General features: G+C 43.7%; 1 long non-coding RNA gene across 1 annotated transcript; it reads left to right on the top strand.

Annotated features, from left to right (window-relative positions):
* Positions 1-2,783: 2,783 nt before the first annotated feature.
* Positions 2,784-6,528, top strand: LOC132648003 (uncharacterized). Its single transcript, XR_009586328.1, has 3 exons — positions 2,784-2,898; positions 3,407-3,491; positions 6,302-6,528. It is a non-coding gene; the product is annotated as an uncharacterized LOC132648003 (long non-coding RNA).
* Positions 6,529-7,244: the final 716 nt, after the last annotated feature.

Raw genomic sequence — 7,244 nt, 5'->3', positions numbered from 1 at the left:
TCTCCAGAATATTAATCAAGAATTTTAAATGAATTGATGGGCTTGTTTGAAAATACGCATTTTCAAAAATAATTAATATTTGTGTGATTCCATTAAATTCTTGTATTTGCAAGTTACTTAGAACAAATGGGCAAGGTCAAAATGTTCTACACTTTAAATCATGATGTCATAAGCACCTACAGCCTGCGTGGCCCATTCCTGTAGCCCTGCCGTTGGCTGGCTTCAGGCCTGCAGAAGGCCTGGCTTCTTGAAAGACAGCGGTCACTGAGGCAGACTCAGTCTGAGCGATCCACCACATTCCTGTTCAATGGGCTTCAGGAGACTTCAAGCTCCAAAATGCTGCCTCTACAAACCCAAAACAGCGGAGGCCCACGCAGCACAGCAACCCAAGGCATGCTTGGACTCTTTCTAGCTCCCTTCTTAAACTGACAGTGAACAGAGACATTGTCTCCAGGAGACCTGAATCTCAGCCTTTTTAGAATACAAACCACCACCCTTTCTTGGCTTCATTTCTCCCAGATTTCTTTCTCCTAGAACATAGCAACTCAGCTCTTCATCCATGTCCACACATTCACACAAATATATGAATTCATATAACCACATGTATCCATGCATACATACATACATATATTTATTCAAACATACACAAATGCATTCATGAAGATAAACATGTTCTCATGCACGCACTCACGCATATAAATATTCATTCTGCATTTATATATACATACATATATTCACACATGTGCTCATACATGCATGTATTCACACATAAATACATTAACTCATGTACTCATGCATGCAAACATACATTTATAAATATACACATATTCATACATAGACATACATACACTTATGCATCCTCACATACACGTACATTCATGAACATACACATGTATTCATAAATACATGCATGTACATGCACATGCATTCATATATATACATATACAAACAAATATTCATGAACATGCACAGATACTTATGAATACATGTTTGAATTCATACATATGCATATTCATCATTAACTCATGCATGCATGCATGTATTCATAGATATACAGATTTGTACACACACATGTATATATTCATAATATATGCGCACACTTGGCCATACATTCAGTCATGTACTCATGCATAAATGCATTCGTTTATGAAAATACACATACATTCATGAACACACACATATTTATTTGTGCACACATACCTGTATTTGTACACACACACATACACACTCATTTGTACATTCATGCATACATAGGGCATTCATTCATACATACACACATACATACATATGCTCATGAAGACATGCACACATGTATCCACACCCTTACACACGGAGCTAGGTGTCTTCCTGGCTTCTTGTCCTTCGTATGGTACAATTGTTGATGTTTAGTAAAAGCTGCTGTCTGAATATCTGTGTCCCCCTAGCACACACGTGTGAAACCTAATTTTCAATACAAGATTCCAGCGAACGCTTGCTTTCACCCTCCGGGGATGCCATATATGCGAAGGCTTTGCCAGAAGCAAATCTTCCTGCACACCAACGACGCTAAGCACCCCAGCCTCCAGAACGATGAGTATTAATTCTGTTGTTTTCAGATTGCCCACTCTACGCTATCTTGCTAGAGTAACTCAAAGGGACCAAGTCAAAAGCTAACTATGGGCTCCCTGTGGTTTGGAGGACATGACGCTCAGCTCTCATGTCTCTGACAAGGGTACCACCACTGTCTCTGTGCTCCAGGCAAGCAAAATGAGGCACAGAGACGGCAAGCAATCCACGCAGCTAGCAAGGAGAAAAGCTGACTGGAGTGCTAGAGGCACCCCAGAGGCCTCCCCACATCAGGCGCACGAGCCTGCCTAGGGTTAGCGGGCATGCGTGATGAGTGCCATGGCCTCTGTTCCCTAATGAGCACTCACAGAACCCCAGCTAGAGCAAGCTTCCCTTAAGATCAAGCAGCTTCAGTGTGCTGAGGAGCATAGAAGATCTGAGGTCATTTTGAAGGCGTGCCGGCTTCTTTAAGTACTTGAAGGCAAAAAAAAAAAAAAAAAAAAAAAAGGAATCCCATTCTTCTTGACTTTTTATTTAGAGAATAATCAAGAAACTTTTCCTCCTTCTCTCTCACTGACTACAATTTATCTTTATCAAACCAGAGAAGAATGGAACTCTGGCTAGAAGTTTCTCACAAAGCCTGTGGAGATGAAAGGTACCATAATAGATACACAAAGCAGCCACTTTTCATCTGTGGAGAGCTGGCTCCATTTGATTCTTTCACAAAAGTGAAAAATAAGACATTGTGTTTATGTGGCGCATACATTTGTCTGCATCACGGAAAGGGGGGCGGAGGGGCGGTGACCATCCACCAGATACCTAGATCCTTCACTGTTTGCATTCGGTTCTGTCCAGGTGTTTCATAATAGTGAAAAACCTGCTTTCTAAACACCTGGAGTTTAGACCAAGTGGCCAATTTAGGCTCAAAGCAACTACGTTTGTTATCTGCCCTAAACAGAAGCCCACCCCATACTTTTCACTCAGCCAAAGAAAGGGAACGCTGAAATTTTAGCGAGCGGGACAATTGATGGTACCTGGCTTTGCGTCAAGCAAAAGCAAAAGCCTCCACATTGGAAAGTCCTGACCTTGAAAGGCTGGTTAAATGAACGCTGCGTGGGCTGCTGGCTGCAGAGCCAGCCAGGAAGTAGGTCAGCGAAGCTATGGGCTGGCTTCTGTCACTCCCAGCCTGAGCTTGCACAATTCAGAGCAGAGGAAAATGTTCTCAGATGAGAGGAGAGACTGTGTGAGGCTCTGGGCAGCATGTCACATGGTCAGGCCATCTCCATCAGATGAAATCATCTGGGTGGCAGTCCACAGGCAAGAGGTTATACTCTGGGCCTTTAATTATTTAAGGTATTTCGTTTTTCCAGGGGTCTTAATTTTTTGGTTTATTTTGGTTTTTGTTAGGTATATGTGTGTATGTGTGTGTGTGACACATACATGCATGTATGCGTCTCATGAGGGTTTGGGATCCCCACCCTTACCTGACCCCCAAGCTAGCTATAATTGCAGGCAGGAATAAGCTTGCTATCCAGCATGAGTTCTGAGAAAGAAACTCAGGTTCATTGGAAGACCTGTAAGAACTCTTAACCACTGAACTCACTCTCTCTCTCTCTCTCTCTCTCTCTCTCTCTCTCTCTCTTTCTCTCTCCAGTCCCTCGGGTTTTTTAGTTTACTTGTTGTTTTAAGCTTTAGGTTGTTGTTGTTTTAAGCTTCCAAGCAGAGAAACAAATGTGATTGTCTGCTTTCTCTGAACCTCGCCAGGCTGTCACCTCTTACAGGCTGCCTGCCAGGCACTTACTGGCCCTGGCCTGAGTGATAGACAAAACAGCTTACCTAATAAAAAATGTGCTGGTTTCAGAGACATGGGATAGGAGCATCAAACTCTCTGAGCGATGGAAGTGCCTGCTTCAGGAGCATCCATCCATCCACCCTCATCACTGGCGGTAAGATGGGTGTGTCCTGGGCTGCCCGAGGGTAACAGTTATGGAGTTTCCAGGGCTCACTTACTGTACATCATGTCTCTCTTTCCTAATCTGTACACTGGGGCAATATATGCACTTACTCCGTGGGGTCCTGCTCTGCATTTAACAAGTAGGAACTGATGAGGCACCCAAATGGGCATAATCCAAGGGTTTAACCAAAACAAACAAGCAAGCGAAAGAACCTACCGACAAAGAAATCTGAACCATGTAGCCGAAGCACAAGGGAGGAAGGAGAAGCACGGTGCCCTGAAGTCAGCAACAGTGGGTGCTGGTACCATACCTAGGCCTGAAGAGACTCCGGGGTAAGTGTGATGTCACCTATGACCCGCCACAGAGAGAAGCGGCCTGTGGCACTAACCCTGCAGTGGTGAGCCTAAAGGAGTAAGTGCACTGACTTTACCCTGCTTCCTGCCTCTACCTCTCCATGTGCCCCATTGGCTGAAACCAGAAGAACGTGGAGAGCATATGTCCCACATGGATTATATCATGGGCACCAATGGTCAGAGAAGAAATGAGGGGGGACAGATAGGGATGAAGCACCAAGAGCTGGCTGAGAGAGTTGCCTGCCTAGCAGAGTACTGAGAACATACATCCTGTATGTGTTCACAGCACCCCATGGTTACTCGTCACTGGTGCTGAATCAAGCAAGCATTTTAGAGGGAACTGAGGCAGAAAAGGACCCCCTCACCTCTGCAGGAGGATCTAGAATCTAATGATCAGAGACCTGCCGCCAACTCTAGAGCAAGGGCAAGTCCCTGCCCCAATTCTGGCATTTTGTTTCCTATTTAATTAGGAACTACGAGATTCTGTGCATTTAGGGCTTTTTCAGTGGCTCAAGGCTGGTGGCCAGCATTTGAAATCATTTCAATCGGTTTTCATTGGTCCCAATTTTGCTGTGTTTTTCTTGATCCCGAGATGGACAGCACCACAGTGATGGCAGGTGACTGATTCAGTCACAGTACCTTACTACCCCTGTTCCAGAGATTCTCCCAAGACTGATGTCGCAGTGTCACACCTACTTTGTTCTAGGAGGAAGCAAGGTCACAAAGTGGGAGCCAGCTGCCTGAACTCCTCCAACGCTCTACCAGCAGCCCTCTCCTCTGGGGAGCTTAGCCACTCTAGAAATCAACTAAGTGTCAAAAAAAATTCTGTCAAAAGATACTCTTTAGGAATACTTTGTATAAAGAATAGCTGGGGTCAGGTGGTTCTACCTTGATGAAAACTAAAGAAAACTGTGGAAGAACCAAACACACAGAATTCCCCAGACATTTCTCCAGACATGCTCAGTCCCTCCGTAGAGTCTCCCATTCCCTCCTGAAGGCTGAACCAGAGGTCCCTAACTAACAGTCTATGGAGATTTTATGATAATAATAGACCCTTAACACTGTTGGCTGCTCAACTAATTATAAGTCCTTTCATGCACATTATTTCTTTCCATCCCATCAAAGCTTGTGGCTCCCCAAGTTCACACCAAGGTGAGCAACACAGCCACGTCTGAAGCTTTTCTCATGTTTACCTAAAGTCCACATTGTCCACACTAACAGCTGCTCCAAGTGTACAGGCTAGATACCAGTAGATTTGGTTGTTTTTAAAAAAATACTATTTATATTAATGGCCACCACCATCTCCATTTCTTCCTAACACTGTCTGAAATTGCCCTCATTTACTCATTCTCCCCCCTGTTCCCCTAGAATGCCATGACAGCTGCCCCCAAATGAAGGGCTCATAGCACCTGTCACACTCATGGCTCTGCCCCCGGTGCCTGGTCTAGTGTCTGACATTCAAAATGCACACAGCAAGTATCTGCCAAGCGAAACTCTGAGTCCTCCGTTCCTTGAGGTCATTTTTCCTAACTAGGTTTCAAGGCTCCCAAAGCTAAAAATAACCAAGTTTTGACTCAGCAGCTGGCAAATGTCCAGGTTACTTTTAGCTTCAGAGGTTAAGGAAGAAAAGTGGGCCAGATGAATGTGGAGCAAACTGCCTGACAGTGCATCCTTGTACAGAGGATGTTAAAGGGCCGTGTGCAATGATTATTGACAAGTGGTTCTGCTTACTTCCCCAGGAGTCCCAACCTTAACAGCTAGCATTTCTAGAAGCCTAGGATTTTCTCCCACAAGACAGGGAGATCTCAAGGAACAAGGGATGCACCTTACTCATCTTTGTTTCTTTAGCAATTAGAAGTGGGCCTGGATCAGGTAGGCCCTGAAAAACAATGGGGTGAATGTGGTTGGTGAGCATTGCCAGCCAGAGCAACTGAGTAAAACCTTAGAAGGTGTGGAGATTCCAACAGCCATCTGTTTGGGGTTTCACATGGCTTGTCTGCCAAAGGGTTCATGACCTAGAAGTAGAACTTTCAAGAGGCAGAGCCTCATGAGAGAAGATTCTGCCACTACATTACCACCCTTGGAGTGGATTAATGTCCACACCATAGGTTAGTTCTAAGCAGCCTGGATGTGTTAAAGCGAAGTTGGGGTTGTTGCAAAGACACTTCATCTTCCTTAGCGTCTTCTCTTGTTTCTTCTCTCAAGTATTCCTTTTATATGTAGCCACTTAACCATCATACTGTGACATGCAGCCAGGGGTTCACGTCAGCTTCCAACTGTCTAATCACCAGAATTGGGTACTAAATAAATCTCTATTCTTAACATACACATCCTTGGGCATTTTGTTATAGCAACACACAAAATGCATCATTTGACTACGTTAGCCATTATCTGCATGTAAGTCAACATTAAGAGGAATTAAATAAAATTAAAATTTTATTTTTTCAGCCACACTAGACACTTTCCCAACACTCATGACTACCCTGCTTCAAAGTGCTGATTCAGCAGCTTCTTGGACTTTGGGTTAAGAACGTCTGCGCCACTTAGATTTCCCTCCTCCTGGTGCTGAAGTTTCTCCCTCTGAAGAAGGATCTTGAATCTGACCATTAGGGCCCAACTACCAATTCTGGGACATTAAACAACCACATGGGATTCCAGAGGAATGAGGTGACCAAGTACCAGATCACTAGCTGGTGAGTCCTATAGATGGTCTTGAGAAGGCTCTCCTCTTATACCAAAAGAAAATAATCTCAGGAAAACAATAGAATCCCCGCCCCCAAGCAACCCATTATGCAAGAACCAGAGTCTTCTAGTTACCGCCTAGTGTGTTTTAATCATCATGCTTCACTCAAAACCTGAGAGTGTCTCACATCTAAGAGGGAGAATTGTCCTCTTCTTTCAAGTCAGTGTGGTTTGGAGAGCTGGAAAGAAATCCTAGATGCACTTAGAGAATAAATGCAAGGCCCATCAAGCAAGGGATGGGAAAGCCTAGCTTTCCATAGAAAAAGCTGGAGGCCAAGAGATCTGAGGCATGCCCAAATGTGGGTTGCCTCTTTTTTTTTTTTTTTTTTTTTTTTAGCTTTTCAAAATTGTTTTCATTTCAATGTTGGAGGTTAATACCCAAGATGGACACTCTTTTTGAAGAGTCTCTTTTGATTTTAATTTCTTAAAGTCCTCATTTGAACTCCCTCTTTGTTTATATTATACCCATCCACAATTTTCCTTTCTTTCCAGGTAACTTGATCCCCGAAAATGTGCAGAATCTATTCGTGCCCACTGCTTTTAATTAAACATCAACTCATTCTTTCAACTGGGTCTTTGAGGATTTTTGCGTTGTCTTCTCTAGATGTATTTTGTCTTTTCCTGAAATTACATCAAATCAAGTTCTCAA

Source organism: Meriones unguiculatus, chromosome 15 (assembly GCF_030254825.1).
Source record: "Meriones unguiculatus strain TT.TT164.6M chromosome 15, Bangor_MerUng_6.1, whole genome shotgun sequence".
NCBI classification, from domain to species: Eukaryota; Metazoa; Chordata; class Mammalia; order Rodentia; family Muridae; genus Meriones; species Meriones unguiculatus.
Note: the sequence above shows the minus strand (reverse complement) of the source record. Positions and strands in the feature narration are given on the sequence as shown.